Raw genomic sequence first — 17574 nt, 5'->3', positions numbered from 1 at the left:
TTCAAAAAATGCCTTAATAATATTCTCATCAAGTCCCATTGGAGTAATGAAAGGTGGAGAGTCACCAGATAAGTAGCAAAGAACTCAAACTATATAAAGGAAACCTTTAGAATTCTATAGTTTACTAGATAATTGGATAATTGGAAATAGGTCCATTATGAACTTTAGAAATCAATTAAAATAAATACATCCCGTTTATGAATCTTGATTAAAATTACAGAAAGATGAAGTGGTAAAAAAAAATTATATGTATTTCATAAGATTTTCTCCTTTAATCAGTCAGTCAGTCAACAAGCATTTGTTAAGTGTTTATTATGTACCATGCATTGTGCCAAGCAGGCTGTTGAGTAATCCCCAGGTTGCTCCAATATATCATCAGGATATCAGCCGTTAGAATCATTTAATCAGGACCTTTCAGCATTTAGCTTCTAGACACATGACTAACATTTATCTCAGAATTTTCTTTTGGGGATGTTACTAATAGGATCAAATATCTCCATACACCATATTGGTAATTTTTGCATTCTACATAGCACCTAGCATAACTTGTACATAGTAGGTACTCAAGTATTTAACATTTAAAGAAATATGCAAGTTTTGGTGTTAACGTACTCATCTACTCCCCAAACTCTAATGATTCCCTATTATATGCAGGACAAAACCCAAACTTCTATGTGTGCATTTAAGCACTTTGCAATCTTGTGTCAGTCTACTTTTTCAGATATATCACATAATGCCCTCTTATACATTCAGTCAATATGTCCTATATAGTATTCCCCCCACACAGCATGCTATCTCCCACTTCTATGCTGTTTTGGCATGAGTTTTCTGACAGAACTTGGAATATCCTCCCTTCTCACTTCCATATTTAAAAATTTCCAACTTCCTTCAATTCAAGATTCATAATTTTCTCAATAAAATCATCCCAAATCAGAAACATAGAATTGAGCAGGGATAAACAAACAAAAACTGCCTTAAACCTGTGTTTAGGGTCAAAAAAAAAATAAGGGGAGATGATAAAAGGAGTCAGCATAAATGAACGAAAATTTATCACTCCATAAAACTTTTCTTGATTTTAACCAGACATTTGACAAAGCATCAAAAAATCAAAATGGGAAAATTAGAAAATGTGGTCTGTTTAATATTATATTAAGGTAGTTGAAGAGTCATACTTTAAAAAAGTGTCATAAAAATAATAGGATAGCATCAAGGGAGCATTCTAGTCCTGTACCCCAGGATGTTGTTTTGGGATCTGTGCCGTTTATTACCTCTAATGGTGACTTGGAATGAAGACAAAATAAATACTCATTAAAGTAATAGACACCAAAATTTTAAGGGCATATAGTTCATATCATATGTAACAGAAAAAAGATTCAGTATTTCCTCAATGAAATGATACCAAATCAGCGAGATGGAATTTTAAAAGGATAAATAAACAAATAAAAATCAGCGTAAACTTGTGTTTAGGTGTTTAAAAATGCACACTATACTAGGTGGCGCAGTGGATAGAGCACTGACCCTGGAGTCAGGAGTACCTGAGTTCAAATCCAGCCTCCAACACTTAACATTTACTAGCTGTGTGACCCTGGGCAAGTCACTTAAACGCAATGGCCTCACTAAAAAAAAATGCACACTATATATCTGATAAGTTTCTTTTTTTTTTTTGGTGGGGCAATGATGGTTAAGTGACTTGCCCTGTGTCACACAGTTAGTAAGTGTCAAGTGTCTGAGGCCAGATTTTAACTCAGGTCCTCCTGAATCCAGGGCCAGTGCTTTATCCACTGTGCCACCTAGCTGCCCTGATAAGATTCATCTTTACATTTGAATGATCTAGGGGTTTTAGTTGGCCACAATAAAAATAACTGTATAATGTAACCACTAAACGTGCTCAGGGTATCTTAGGCTATAATATTAGGTATGTTCAGATCAAGTTAAATAATGATATAACAATACTGGGTCCTGATCATAACTCATTTGAAGAGTTCTAAGGCTAAACCCTTAAGAGATTCATCAACAAAACAGATTGCAATGAAATTAATATATCCAGATGCTGAAAGATCTAATAATTATTCCATGTGAGGAACAGTTAAAGCCACTGTTAATGATTTGCCTGGAGATGAAAGAAAGCAACTTGGATGAGCCAGGTGAGAAAAAAGAAAGGAAGAAAAGAAGAAAGAATGAAAGAAAGAAAGAAAGAAAGAAAGAAGGAAGGAAGGAAGGAAAGAAGGAAAGAAAGAAGGAAAGAAAAAGAAAAGAAAACTTTCATTAGAAAGGCTATTATCTAATAATGGAAATAATAGCTTATTTTGTATAACTCCGGATAGTGGAACCAACACCAACCCTACATACAGTCATATTAAGAACTCCTAATTTTCTATATGGTTCCACGTATATAAGAATTTTCTAACAATTTCTACCAAGAACAGAATAAGTTGTAATTCATAAAGTAATGCTTTGTCCATTAAAGAAAGTGTTCAAATAAAACCTAGAGAGTTATTTGTTAGGGATAATGCAGAAGATATACTTTCCTATGATGTTGTATTGAACTAGAGGAAACGTAATTTTTTGTTACACATACATACATACATATTTTAAAACATTTATTTACTGGGTGAGAAAGTGATGGACAATTCTTAGATGTTATGTTTTATATAGTTTTGAGTATAAGGCAGCTAGATTAGACAATGAATAAAAAGATATAACTAGAGTCATGGAGGCCTGAATTCAAATCCAATTTCAGATAGCTATTAGCTATGTGAACCTGAGTAAGTCACTTATCCTGTACCTAATTTAGTCTTCTCAACTATAAAAGGGGAATAATAACTGCACCTACATTCCAAAGAGGTTGTAAGGATCACATGAGATAAAATTTGTAAAGGTTGTATCACAGTATCTGGCGTATAAGGTGTTCTATATATAAATACTCGATTCCTTCACCTTCAATGGTTTTTGAAGTTGTTGCTGATAGTTAAATCTTTGGTTTCTAGTCTGACAATAAGAACAAAGCTGTTCATGCTAATTCTCCTTTTCATTTCTTTCTATGAAATAAAGGAGTTAACTTGATGGTTCTATTGCTTATGTAGTGTACGATGGTTTAAAAGAGCACTGAGCTGGGGTTCCTTTTCACAAAAATTTCTTGTTTGCAAGGATTTTCAAACATATCCTCAGCATTTTTTAAAACTTGGACTTCTTTGTTTTGAATTCCTCTTTCTTGAATGGTTGCAGCTGTTATTTTCTAGCTATCAACATTGATTTTAAATGGAAACTAATATTATAAGCCCTTGTGCATTGAGATCCTTTTGCTGCATTGTCAGCAAGGTAAAAGTCTCCCCAGACCACCAGATGCTAATGTTGCCTGCAGAATCCTACAGTTGGCATTCTGCTTGTAGATTTTAGTAAAACATTTATTTATCTTCCCTGAATGATGATTTTTGTTCTTGAGTTATTAACCAAACTGGTAAAAAATACTATTTGTTTGGGAAATGGCCAAAACTGGTGGTACATAAATGTGCAAGTCTAATCATGTTCTTCCCCTGGTCAAGAATATTAAGTGGCCAATGTTTGCTAGCCAACCAACAATTTGGCTACAGGCTATTTTTTCAGACATTTTACATTCTCCTTTTATTTTCTGGGTGAGCTCTTCTACTTACTGATTCATATATATAATAATCCATCTCTTCCCTATATTTCTTTCCCCAAGATGTCCCTCTTCCTCAACACTTGGAATATACTACCTTATCTTTCATCACTTAATCTTAACTTCCTTCAAGTATGGCTCAGATGGCATCTTTATATAAGACTGAATAATTACTACTGTCTTTGTCTCAACTAACTCATATGAATATCATATTCCACAGAATCATGCATATTTCTTGGAAAGCATGCTGTGGCATTGCTAGAATTGTGAACAAAAAGATATAGGTTTGAATCACTTATGAACTATGACTATGGGCAAATCACTGAAACACCCCAAATGTGAGTTTCCTCATCTGTAAAATGGGGATAATAATACCTGAAGTACATCTATCACAAGAGATTTTTGATACTCATACATGTGCATGCATATGTGCATGTTTTATGTGCATATATGTATGTTTGCATACACACATGCATGTACACATACACGCTTGCATAGACATGCATTATGTTTTGTAATCATTTAAGTAAAATATAAATCATTTACAATGTTTGAGGACAGACTTTCATACAATGCCAATGGTTAGCATATTACCATACACACACACATATGTATGTGTGTGTTTTCCTGTGTGTTTATGTGTATAGTATGTGCATGTATATATCTGAGAAGCTAGGGGGTGCAGTGGATAGATTGCTGAGCCTTAAATCAGGAAAACTCTGGGGCGGCTAGGTGGCGCAGTGGATAAAGCACTGGCCCTGGATTCAGGAGTTCCTGAGTTCAAATCCGGCCTCAGACACTTGACACTTACTAGCTGTGTGACCTTGGGCAAGTCACTTAACCCCCACTGCCCCGCAAAAAAAACAAACAAAAAAAAATCGGGAAAACTCATCTTCCTGAGTTCAAATCTGGCATCAGACACTTCCTAGGTGTGTGACCTTGTAAAAGTCACTTTGACCCTGTTTGCCTCAGTTTCTCATCTATAAAATGAGCTAAAGAATGGACTGGAAAAACTTTCCACTATCTTGTTGCCCAGAAAACCCTAAAGGGAGTCAGAAAGGGTTGGACATGAATGAACAACAACAAAATGTATATATGCTGATTAATGCATCATGATGAATCTCATTTCTGTTACATTTCTCTGACCTTGAAAGGAAGATGTTATAGCTACCTGCAATTATTGTCTTACTAGTAAGGTATTTAAAAAATGTTGTTAGCTTTTATTTTATGTGTCATGCCAAATACTATGCTATTTGCTGCAAATATAAATGTATTTAATAACGTATACATATATTACATACCTATACATGTATTTAATAATATTGTTTGGTTGTCCCTCAAGCTTTTGAGTAAAATATTCTTTTCCCCATTTGTTCTTGACTGTACATATTTTTAATGTTATCTTGCTAAAATCATGACTGCAACTTGTGCTTTGGGGAAACATTTAATTCTTGCATCTTATTTTAACTCTATACCTGTGCTTTTATTTTTCTAAGTTGTGTTTCTTTTGAGAAGAAAATTGTTATTTTTTTAAAAGTTTCATTCTACCGTTCTCTTTTATTTTTTGACATATTTAGTCCATTTTAATTCCTGTATATAATTGTTAACTTTGTATTTCTCTCTATCAATTTTTCTCATATTAGTCATTATTTTTTCTTAAAATAATATTTTATTCATCCCCAATAACATGTTACAACATTTTTTATATTTCTTTTAAAATGTTCACTTCCAAATTCTATCTCTCCTTCCTCCCTTCTTCCCTTCCCCCTCCCTGAGATGGTAAGCAACCCAATATAAGTCATACATATTCATTCTTTTTAAAAATCAATTCTAGGTCCCTACCATTTGTTTTGATTACAGTAGTCTCATCTCAGTCTCCTCTCACAGACTTCCCTGTCATTCTCTGCTAAGAAAAGATTCCTTAATTCTACATTTATTGTTATTTTCTCTTTCTTTTCTATCATTTCCTTTGCCAGATGAGATAAATATACAATTTAGAATCTTCCCAATTCTCTTTCAACATGCAATCTCTTAGAATGGTTGACATTCATCCATTGCACTCCTTTCTAAAAAAGTCAATTTCCTTTCCAACTTCCATGTTTTCCTTTGTTGCTTCAAATTTTTTGAAAATGGCTATCATTTCCTTGTTTTCTTTCAAGGAGTCCCATTCAAGGTGACACTAGTAGAATTAAGTTAAACTAAAATTTATAAAACACCCACTAGGTGCCAGGCTCTGTGGGCTTGCAACCTTTACCAAACATCCAGATACAGCTAGATGGCTTGGCAGAAAAAGAATTAGTCCTGGAGTTAGGAAGATGAGTTCAAAACCAGCATCAGATACATATTAGTTGTGTGATTCTGGACAAGTCATTAGTCTTTGTTAGCCTCACTTTTTTCAACAGTAAAATGGGAATAATAATATGACCTACCTACCAGTATTGTGTTAATAAACTTAGATAAATACATAATGTGCTGAGTTTACTACTTGGCATATAGTAGGCACCTAATAAATGTTTGTTTCCTTACTTCCTTTCCAAATTCATCCTCTCCACACATGTACCCATCTTTTCCCTATCTCATTGTATGAAATATCTTCATATGTGGAACTCTATTCACAAAAATAGTAATTTATTATAAGTGGACTATGATGGGATGGGAGTTCTCATTTTGATTCAAAGAAACTAGGCTGAATCCATGTCCTTCTATTCACCAAACATAAGATTTCCATGTCATTGAACCTCTTTTCTTGTGGACGTTTGCTTGTTTATACACAGCACACACACACACACACACACACTCACCCAAACCCACAGGAAAAGGGAAAGGGAAGGGAAGGGAAGGGAAGGGAAGGGAAGGGAAGGGAAGGGAAGGGAAGGGAAGGGAAGGGAAGGAAAGGGCAGGGCAAGGCAGGGCAGGGCAGGGCAGGGCAGGGCAGGGCAGGGCAGGGCAGGGCAGGGAGGAAGGAAGGAAGGAAGGAAGGAAGGAAGGAAGGAAGGAAGGAAGGAAGGAAGGAAGGAAGGAAGGAAGGAAGGAAGGAAGGAAGGAAGGAAGGAAGGAAGGAAGGAAGGAAAGAAGGAAGGAAGGAAGGAAGGAAGGAAGGAAGGAAGAAAGAAAGAAAGAAAGAAAGAAAGAAAGAAAGAAAGAAAGAAAGAAAGAAAGAAAGAAAGAAAGAAAGAAAGAAAGAAACCAGATAATCTCCAAGGTTCTTTCCTTTTAAAAGTTTGTGAACCTGTTAATTTATCCCCTTTTTCAGTAAGTTCATTTTTTCTAGGATAATTATTTCTATTCTCATGAATGTGAGACCTTTAATGGGAAATCGCTTTGTCTCTTTCTTTGTTCTTTCCAGACATAACTGTATTTCTGGACCATACTACTCCCCTATTTCATCCTCTCCCCCTCCCCCTTCCCTCTTATCTCTGATATCCAACTCCAAGAAATAGTGATTCTACTCTATCTTCACTGTACTCTCTTTTATATTGCTTCCTTTTGATCTTTTTTCCTTAGTTTTTAAAAAATAAATATTCTCTTTTTTTGTTCTCTTAGTGTCCCATAGACAAGGTGAAAACTCTAAAAAAATAGCATTTTCACGTTTTGGGGGCAGGTAAATTTTTAATTTTCTGCTCCATCTTTTCAAGCTATATGAAATGTATTGTCCTTAACCTTTTATTTAATGTTTCATAAATTTGCATGTCAATAAGCTACTAATTCATAAATAGTTTCTTTAGTGTAAATGATTCAAATTTATGTCTTTTGCTTAATATCTGTCTTTTTGTCATTGATGGCTGTTTAGTTATGAAGGTTGTTACTATGAGGGGCAACATTATTTTTTTTTTGCTTGTGGTGATATAAGTGCCAGACTTCATTTTCATTTGTCATGGATGTGGAGTAATCATGCAGAATTAGGTCTATTTCCCCATAGTACTTTGTTTTGTTTGTTTTGTTTTGTTTTTTTTGGTGACGCAATTGGGGTTAAGTGACTTGCCCAGGGTCACACAGATAGTACGTGTTTAGTGTCTGAGTCCAGATTTGAACTCAGGTCCTCCTGACCCCAAGGCTGGTGCTCTATCCACTGCGCAGCCTAGCTGCCCCTCCCCATAGTACTTTAAGGGCTTCTTCCTGACTACTTGTGGGCCACCTAGGGGGCAAAGTAAATAAAATATCAGGCCTGGAATCAGGAAGATTCATCTTCCTTAGTTCAAATCTGGTCTCAGACACTAGCTGTGTGACACTGGCTAAGTCACTTACACTTGTTTGCCTCAGTTTCCTCATCTGTAAAATGAATTGGAGAAAGGAATGACATACCACCCTAGTATTGTTGCCAAGACAATTCCAAATGGGGTTGTGAAGAGTTAGACATGACTGAACAACAATAACAACCTATTCTAAGATTTGCTCAATTTGAAGTTCTAGGGTTTAAGGCACAACATTATAGGACAGTTGAATTTTGTGCTGTTTCAACATTTGCAAAATGGAGAAGATGGACTACAATCCCTTTCAAATATAAATTTATGGAAATGTATCATATTTTTCTTTTTTATGCCTATAAAACTTGAGTTTTTCTACTCCTTTGGATTTAAGTGCATACAAGGACTTGCATTATAGATATCTGTGCATACATCTCATTCCCATACTAGATTATAAGCTTTTAGAGAGCAGGGACCACACTCATTTCATTATATCCCTCATAATCAGTCAGCAATCCTTTGTTAAGTGGTAAGTATATGCTAGGAACTCTGTTAAATGCTAAGCATATAAAAGAAAGATTAAAAAAATAACTTAAAAAGAGATTGCAATCGAGTGAGGGAGATAATAGTTACACGCATGATAAATATAAAACGTTAGAGACAAAGACTTTGGCAGCAAGGAGACCAGTAAAAGCCTCTTGCAAAGGAAAATTGAGAATTAACAGAAATGGAGATGAAGCATATAAGAGATAGAACATTATGTATAAAGAAAAGCAAAAGGCAAAGTGTAAGAAAACTGCAAAAGTTGCACAGGGCCTGCTTATTAATAAACTGAAATGCCATATGAATAAGTTTAGGGAGGCTCTGTAGTTAACTAAGTTCAGAGGGCAGTGACAGAGTGAGATTTCCACTTCAGAAAAGTATCTTTGGTAGCTCTTTGCATGATAGATTGAAGGAGGGAAGGAGACCAATTTGAAGGATACTGCAGGAGTCCTAAGGAGAAGTGATGAGAACATGAACTACCAATGTGTCTGTGAAAGTGGAGGCAAGATATGACTTTAAAAGTAAAAATTTAAAAGCAATTGATTGGATATGTACGTATGTATGAATATTTGTATGCATGTATAGTTGTATCTGTATGTGTATATACATATACAAATATACATGTGTGCACATACATTATATATAGGTCCCCACCCACACAATCCCCACACCTATATATACACATAAATACATACACACATATGTGGTATCCAAGGGTCTTACTTTGTAATCATTCTCAGCCTCCCTATTGACTACCCAAGAATATAGACTTATCCTACCTAAGCCACCTCCTTTCCCCAAGTGGTCCTAACTTCTGGCTACTCCACTTTTAATCTATCCTCAAGAGCTAGAGTATCTGAGTTAGAAGGAAGAAGAGGAGGGGGTCTGTTAGCCTGGCCCTCACTTTCAGTATGTTACAAAACTGAGGGGGACTAGAGTTTGGCCAGTAGTGCCCAAGCCAAACTGTATTTTCCCTCTGCCTAGGAAAAGGGTCAAGATTAGGGGCATATCCTTTGTTGGTGGGGGAGAGATGAAAAAGGAGTATTGGTTTTTGCTTGGTCACATGGAGAATGTAAGAACAATAAATAAGAAATAGCTACTAAAGTTTTGTGTCTCAAAAAAATCCCTGTCCTAGTCAATGACAGATGAGTTTGAATAATGAGTACAGTTGGGGAGGGGGTGGTAAGAGGACGTTTTTGTGCAGGTTGAATTTGAGATGTCAATAGGACAATCAGTCAAAACATTCAGTAGTGTAAGAATTGATTACAATTTGGGGACCCCATCTTGGCTAAAATTAGAAAGCCTCAGGTGTGCCCCATATGGCTCCCTCCACCACAGCATGCCCCGGACAGTGGGAGTATGCATGGAAAACCAATGCCTTGGCTTCCTCTGCCCAGCAGGAATATGCAAGGAAACCCTATGCCCCTGCCAGCCTTGGACACCTCCCCTAGGGGTGCCAGGGAATTAGCTTGGGGTGTGTGGATGGTTGGTTTCCTGTGAGAGAAGAATTTTTAATTCTGGGGTGGGGTAGAGAAGAAAGAGGGAGGAGTAGAGACAAGGAGATGGGAGGAGATGAGAAGAGACAAGACCAGAGAGAGAGAGGGAGGAGAGTTCACAGTGGCAGACAAGAAAGCTAACGTGGACACCCAGGGGATAGAGAGATGGGAAGCAGCTGAGTCTAGTGGGCAAATTCACAGGTCCTATTTCCTGCTTGTCTTTGTTCTTATTTCTAAATTTGTTCCCACATCAATAAACCTTGTATTTTTTGTTTATCTGAAAAGAGGCTTTTTAATGATGTTTCTTATTAGCCTGGGAGGAACAGTTGGGGAGGGGGCAGCTCTTCCAATATTAAATTTGGCCCTTACAGATTGGTGGCCCATATAGGGTTTAATGAACCTGGAAGATCTCTTAAACATCCCCCCCCCTTACAATAGGCAATGGGTGATTTAGTTTTCAAGCTCAGGGAATGATAAGGTATGGGAATTTTAGGTATTGAAATGATAATTGAATCAATAGGATCATTTGAGATCACCAAGTGAGACAGTATAAACAAAAGAGAGAGAGGCAGAGAGAGAGAGACAGACAGAGAGAGACAGAGAGACAGAGAGAGAGAGAGAGAGAGAGAGAAGAGGCCTGTGGGAGGGGAGATACCCATGATCAATGAGATCAAAAACTGGCAAAGGGCACCGAAGAGTGGTAAGACATGTAGGAGGAAGAGAATAAAGGAAGATCAATGTCATAAAGAACACAGAGGGGAGCATCCAGGAGAAGATATTAAAATGTCTAGTGCTGCACAGAGGTTGAAAAGAATGAGGCCTGAGAGAGATAATTAGATGTGCTAATTAAGATATAATAATAGTAGTTTACAAAGCATTTTAAGTTTTGCAAAGCACTTTACAATTACTACCTCATTTTATCTTTATAACTACACTGTGAGGTAGGTGCTATTATTATCCCCCCTTTACAGATGAGGAAACTGAGGCAAAGAAAGGTTAAGTGAAATCAAGTCTTCCTGACTCTGGGTACAGCACTCAGATCACTAGTCACTTTAGGGTAAGAAGCTTGGTTGAGTGATGAAGTCAGAATCTAGTTTGCAGAGAATTTAGAAGAGGGAGAAACATAGTTTAGATGGTATTTTAAAAACTTTATTTGCGAAGGAGAAATACTTAGTAGAGGATTTTCATGCATGTGGCATATGCCTAAAATCCTCAAATGACTTTCCCACATTCAGGTAGATCATAGTAGCAGGGATGCAACACCTGGTCCTCTGATTCCAGATGTGGTATCCTTGCTACTATACCTCATTTTCATTGTATCAAATATTCTTTATATCATTGTTTACTGAGGTTTTTTGTTCATATCTTACTCTTCATGACCTCAGTTGGGGTTTTCTTGGCAAAGATACTAGAATGGTTTGTCATTTCTTTCTCTAGCTTATTTTACAGATGAGGAACTGAGACAAACAGGGTTAAGTGAATTACCCAGGGTCACACAGCTAATAAATATCTGAGGCTAGATCCTGACTCTGAACCCAGCACTCTGTTCACTGTACCACCTAGCTGCCTTTTTTTTTAACTGAGATCGGAGCAGATTTTTTCACTAAGGCCTTAATCATAATTAATTACTTTAAATAAAGTTACCGTCTAAGTAAATGGATACAGAAGCCTAAGAGAACTTGAAAAACATGAAAGATGTTTTAGAGGCAGAGTTTTTCATCAATACTTCAGTACATCAATACAGTTCTGCCCCAGCAGTCTCTGCGATGCCCTGTACAAATGATGCTCAATCACTCTTCTAAGGAAAATTAATTCCTAATGGCCAGGAGAAAAATCATATGAAATTCCAAGTGGTTGAACTTAAAACTTAGGACATTGATAAATGGATATGCAAAGTGATGCAGCCCTCCTTCAAAGCACAATATATTTGGATACCTTGATATTTTTTTTGGACTCTAGCCCAGTTTCATGGTAACAATGTTTATTGTAAATACCAAAGGCAAATTTTCTTTTATTAAAGATGGATATTACTGGAAGTAATTTTCATGATATCAGAAAAGTAATTTTTATATCCATAAATTGAATTATAAGTCAAAAGCAAATTCATTATTAGAATGAAGAAAAATATGATTGTTTAACCTTATAAAGACCTCCTCATGGTTAGGCCATCTATCCTTACATTTTATTTCTAAAAGAATAATAATAGTTAAAAAAAAGGGGTGGGGGAGAAATGTAAGAAAACAAAACTATATCTAAATGGTTCTGAATATATATGTAAAATGAAGATGTACTAAATGATCATGAAGTTCTCTTTCATCTTTAAAACCTTAGATCCTACACTTTCATTATCTAAACAGCCACACAACATCATTCTTCACTAACCAATAAAAGTCCTCAAATGTCCAGATTTTAAGTCATGAAAATTCCTTGACTATTTACCAAGGAGTTCACGGCAGACATTTATCTTTGGGGGATGGTGGGAATGTAATTATATAAAGTAACCAACTTTCTTTGTGGTCAAGTTTGATACTTGAAGATGGTAAAGAATTTTTATTGTTAAGTTCTTTTAAAAAAGTTTAAGTGCATATTTTTTTACCATATTTAAATATATTAAATGTTAAAATTCAACAGGATAAATTTGATCAGAAGCAAATTTAAACATAAACACAGGATAACATGTTGATTTTCATGAACAAATTACATTTGCTTTATTAATATAGCCTAATTTCAAATTTAAGTCAAAACTAGATTTACTTCATTCAATAATCACACTGATGAGCCAATTATTTTTTAATGTGCATTTTATTCATTTCAGCCTCTTTGTGACTCTCCTATGACCCATTAGTAATGTGAAAATTAAATAACAAAAACAAAAGATTTCCTTCCTTCCGTGGGTGAAACAAAGGAGAGTGGCAGAGACTTGTTTGGAGCATTACTGATCAAGCTTAATGGCAGTCTCATGGCCAAAACCCCATGCCGCTCTTTGAATATTTAAGGCCAAGTACAAATGCCACTTGCGTGAGCTGGCTGAGTCCACAGGGGTTCCTCATCATTACTTTCCAAAATTCTGTCATTCTGTTATTACGTACATCTGTTGATGTCACTTTTGGACCTATGCCTCTTATGTAACCATTCCCCACTATTTTGTATAAGATTGAAATGCTTATGACAAGTAAACACTCTTTTGTTCATTTATTTTTTGTAAAGCAAAATAAATAGTACCACGAAAAGCACCCTTTTCTCTAATTCTTAATCATGGCAAAGACTAAAATTATTGTCCTATGTTTCCAGACCTATCTAGTGTGAGTAGAAAGTGCAAGCTAGCTCCCAAAGACTCCAAGTCTACTTATAATCTATCACTTCAATACAATAGGACACATAGGCTATATGAAAGCAAAATTAATCATTAAGATATCACGTATATAAAATTAGACTTATAGCATTCTTTGCACATAAGTAAAAAACTACATAGCATTTCTAAAACTTAGAAAAAAATGAGTGATTTGTTCATTATCCCTCAAGGAAATATATGTCTGTCCTTAGAAAAAGCACAAGAAGATCAAATCTGAACCAAATAGTCTGACAATTAACACAATTTAAATCATCTTAAAAGAAAATGAGTTAATATTGCTTTTAAAGCTGGTTCATATTACAATATGTGTTCAAACAGCTTTTTGTGCCCAAAGAATAAAAACTGACTAGGACAATTAATATGTGTATACATATGTGTGTGTGTGTGTGTGTGTGTGTGTGTGTGTGTTCTACCTGATTTGATCAAACCTCTACTCCCCCTACCACTGCCTTTAGGATCAGAGGGTTAATTAAACTGACATTTTGTTTTTTAGCTTCTCTTAGATCAAAACTTCAGAAATAATATTGACCAACTCAGGAAATGTGAAGACCAGAAGTCAAATAATTTGCAATTACTCTACTTCCCCTATTTTCTTAGCTTTTCATCTAGATCAGACTTCACTTTCCTTTCTTCACAATCACAAAGTACAGTACTTCAAATTTAGAACATGAAATCTACCTTTAGTCTCTTGATCTGTCACTAGTCATCCCTGTCCAAACTTTAATCCTCAGCTCACTCTACTTGACTTCTCATCTTTTCCTCACAGGATGTTTTACTTGCTTCAGAATTGCTAGAGGAAAGCAAATAATTTTGCTCACTTACTCTACTAAATGTTTATCTCATCTAATCTCAACTTTGCTTTCAATGCTACATGGCAATTGTTTTCTTCCTAGATTGACTCTCTAACATACTTCCCACAGGATCTGTTTCAAATCTTCTCTCCTTCCTCCCTTTGCCTCCCTCTCAAAAAAGGATCTCACTTCATACTTAACTGAGAAAACTGGACCAACTGCTCACTTACTGCCCTGTTCTTCAAATTCCCTGTTCTCCTCCTTTGCTTCAGTTACTGAGGAAAAGGTCAAGGCAACTCCTTCTGTGCTGTTGTTTTTCCCTCCTCAAAGAGGACAATGATATCGTGGAGGGGGCGTCATGACTTGCAGTGAATTGGATTTAAGTGAGGCAGGGCTATACAAAGTCACCAGCCTCACTCTCTCCTCCAGAGCCATCTGGGTCCAGTGGCAAGATCAGGATGCCTGGAGATGACTCTAGATTTTTAAGGTAATGAGAGGCTTAGTGACTTGCCCAGAGTCACACAGCTAGTAAGTGTTTGAGGTAAGATTTGAACTCAGGTTCTCCCAATTTCAAGGCCAGTGTTATATCCATTGTGCCATGTAGCTGCCCCCTTCGTTCTGTGCAAATGATGTAAATGATGTTTATATATATATATATATTTTTTTTTCAGCCTTCTTCTTTCTCTTGAGCTCCATTTCCTACTGACATCTTTATCTGATAGGAATCTCAAATACAGTATGTCCAAAATGGAAACATACTATTTTTGTGCTGCCCTATTTCTGTCAAGGGTACCACCATCCCTTTAGTCACCCAAGTTTGCAAGTTATGAGTCATCTTATACTCTTCATCTTCCTTCACTCATTCTGGTATCAAATCAGTTGCCAAGTCTCATCACTTCTAATTCTGCAACGTCTGTTGTTAATCTCTTTTCCCCTACTCTCAAAGCCTATACTCTAGTTCATGTCCTAATCACCTAAATTATTAAAATAACTTCTTGATTGGTTTGCTTACTTCTAGTTTGCCCCACTCCATTCTATCCTCCACATATAGGCTAAATTTTTATCTAAAGTACACTTCTAGATGTTTCACTTCCTAATTAGATATTTAAAGCTCTTCATAATCTGGCTTCAACTAACCTTTCCTGAATGATTTCAAATTACCTTTTCTCATACAATCTCATTCTAGAAAAAAATGAATGACTTACATATCCCCTATGCATGTAATTTCATTCCCTTCCTGTCTGCCTTTGTACAAGATGTCCTTTTGTCTAATCTATTTTCAATCCTCACCTTTCCTTCCTGAAATCCCTGGTTAGATCAGTTGTCATTTCCTATTTGAGATGTTTCCTGTTCTTCTCAATTGATAGGGCTTGTTTTAATTTAATTTGCATTTATTTATTTGTGTTCAGCCTGTCTCTTTATGTTTTCCCTCCCAAATCCTAGTAGAATATAAGGTCCTTGAGGACAGGGCTTATTTTACTTTTGTTTTTTATTTCCCTAACACCTAGCACATTGCCAGCCAGATGCTATGTGCCTAGTGAATTCTGGTTGAATGGAGTGTATTTGATTCCTTTCTTCTGTGCTGAAAGACTAGTCAGAGTCTTGGGACAGAGATGCATTTCTTTACATTCTGTTAAACCTAGAAAAAACCTTAAAAATTTGTGACTTCTATTCTAAATTTAAATTTAGATAATTTGTGATGTCCTTGTATAAATACCTAAAATATCCAATACCATAAGCTATACATACAAGAGCATGAATGATATTGGCAAAAAAGAGGAGATACTAAAACACTATAAAGTTAAAAAATAATATTTGCTTCAAATGTTATACTAAACAATAGTTTTTATTACATTTTTAAAACATTTCAAATCTCACTCACCCCTTCAAAGTAATAATTCCCCGTTCTCTTATACTAAAAGTGTTATGAGGAGACTATCAAGAAGCAACAATGATTTTTCATTATAAAACATTAAGACAATGTAGCATGAGATATTTGCATTGGTTCTGAAACATTTTCAGCTAAGCAATTTTAACCAAAACCATAACATTTTATATTTGGTTTAGATAGATGTATATGGATTTTTCTTGATTGTCTATAAGAAGACAATGAATAGCTTTACAAATGGTTATACAACAAAATTCATCTGGAAAAACAAAAAATCAAGAATATCCACGGAAATAATGAAAAAAAATTCACAGGAAGGTGGGTTAGCGGTACCAAACATGGAGCTTTACTATAAAGCGGCAGTCATCAAAACTATCTGGTACTGGGGGCAGCTAGGTGGCGCAGTGGATAGAGCACTGGCCCTGGATTCAGGAGGACCTGAGTTCAAATCCGACCTCAGACACTTAACACTTAACTAGCTGTGTGACCCTGGGCAAGTCACTTAACCCCAATTGCCTCAAAAATAAAATTAAAAAAAAAACCTATATGGTACTGGCTAAAAAATAGAGTGGTAGATCAATGGAATAGGCTAGGCTCAGGAAATGCAGTAGTAAATCACACTAGTAATGTAGTGTTTGATAAACCCAAAGACTCCAGCTTCGGGGATAGGAATTCAGTATTTGACAAAAACTGCTGGGAAAACTGGAAGACAGTATGGCAGAAATTAGGCATAGACCAACATCTGACACCTTATACTAAAATAAGGTCAAAATGGATACGTGATTTAGACATAAGAGGTGATACCATAGGCAGATTAGGAGAGAAAGGAATAGTCTACCTATCAGATCTTTGGAAAGGAAAACAGTTTACGACCAAACAAGAGATAGAGTATATTATAAAATGCAAAATGGATGATTTTGATTATATTAAATTAAAAAATTTTTGTACAAACAGAAGCAATGCATCCAAAATTAGAAGGGAGGCAGAAAGCTGAGAAACAATTTTTGAGGCCAGCACTTCTGATAAAGGCCTCATCTCTAAAATATATAGGGAACTAAATCAAATTTATAAGAATCCAAGTCATTCCCCAATTGAGAAATGGACAAAGAATATGAACAGGCAGTTTTCTGATGAAGAAGCCAAAGCTATCTATTCCCATATGAAAAAATGCTCTAAATCTCTAATGATTAGAGAGATGCAAATTAAAACAACTCTGAGGTACCACCTGACACCTATCAGATTGGTAAAATGACAAAAAAAGGAAAATAATAAATGTTGGAGAAGCTGTGGGAAAATTGGAACACTAATTCATTGTTGGTGGAGCTGTGAGCTGATCCAACCATTCTGGAGAGCAATTTGGAATTATGCCCAAAGGGCGATAAAGCTGTGCATACCCTTTGACCTAGCAATACCAATTCTGGGTTTTTTCCCAAAGAAATCATGGAAAGTGGAAAAGGACCCACATGGACAAAAATATTTATAGCTGTTCTTTATGTGGTGGCAAGGAATTGGAAGATGAGGGGGTGCCCATCAATTGGGGAATGGCTGGACAAGTTGTGGTATATGAATACAATGGAATACTATTGTGCTGTAAGAAATGATGAGCAGGAGGAGTTTAGAGAAACCTGGAGGGTCTTACATGAGCTGATGATGAGTGAAATGAGCAGAACCAGGAGAACATTG

At 35.9% G+C, this 17574-nt stretch overlaps 1 protein-coding gene across 2 annotated transcripts in view; it reads right to left on the bottom strand.

The window, feature by feature from the left end:
* GRID2 (glutamate ionotropic receptor delta type subunit 2) overlaps nucleotides 1-17574 on the bottom strand; it is a 1875262-nt gene that overhangs the window by 879685 nt on the left and 978003 nt on the right. The window lies entirely within an intron of this gene.

Source organism: Dromiciops gliroides, chromosome 6 (assembly GCF_019393635.1).
Source record: "Dromiciops gliroides isolate mDroGli1 chromosome 6, mDroGli1.pri, whole genome shotgun sequence".
Taxonomy (NCBI): domain Eukaryota; kingdom Metazoa; phylum Chordata; class Mammalia; order Microbiotheria; family Microbiotheriidae; genus Dromiciops; species Dromiciops gliroides.
Note: the sequence above shows the minus strand (reverse complement) of the source record. Positions and strands in the feature narration are given on the sequence as shown.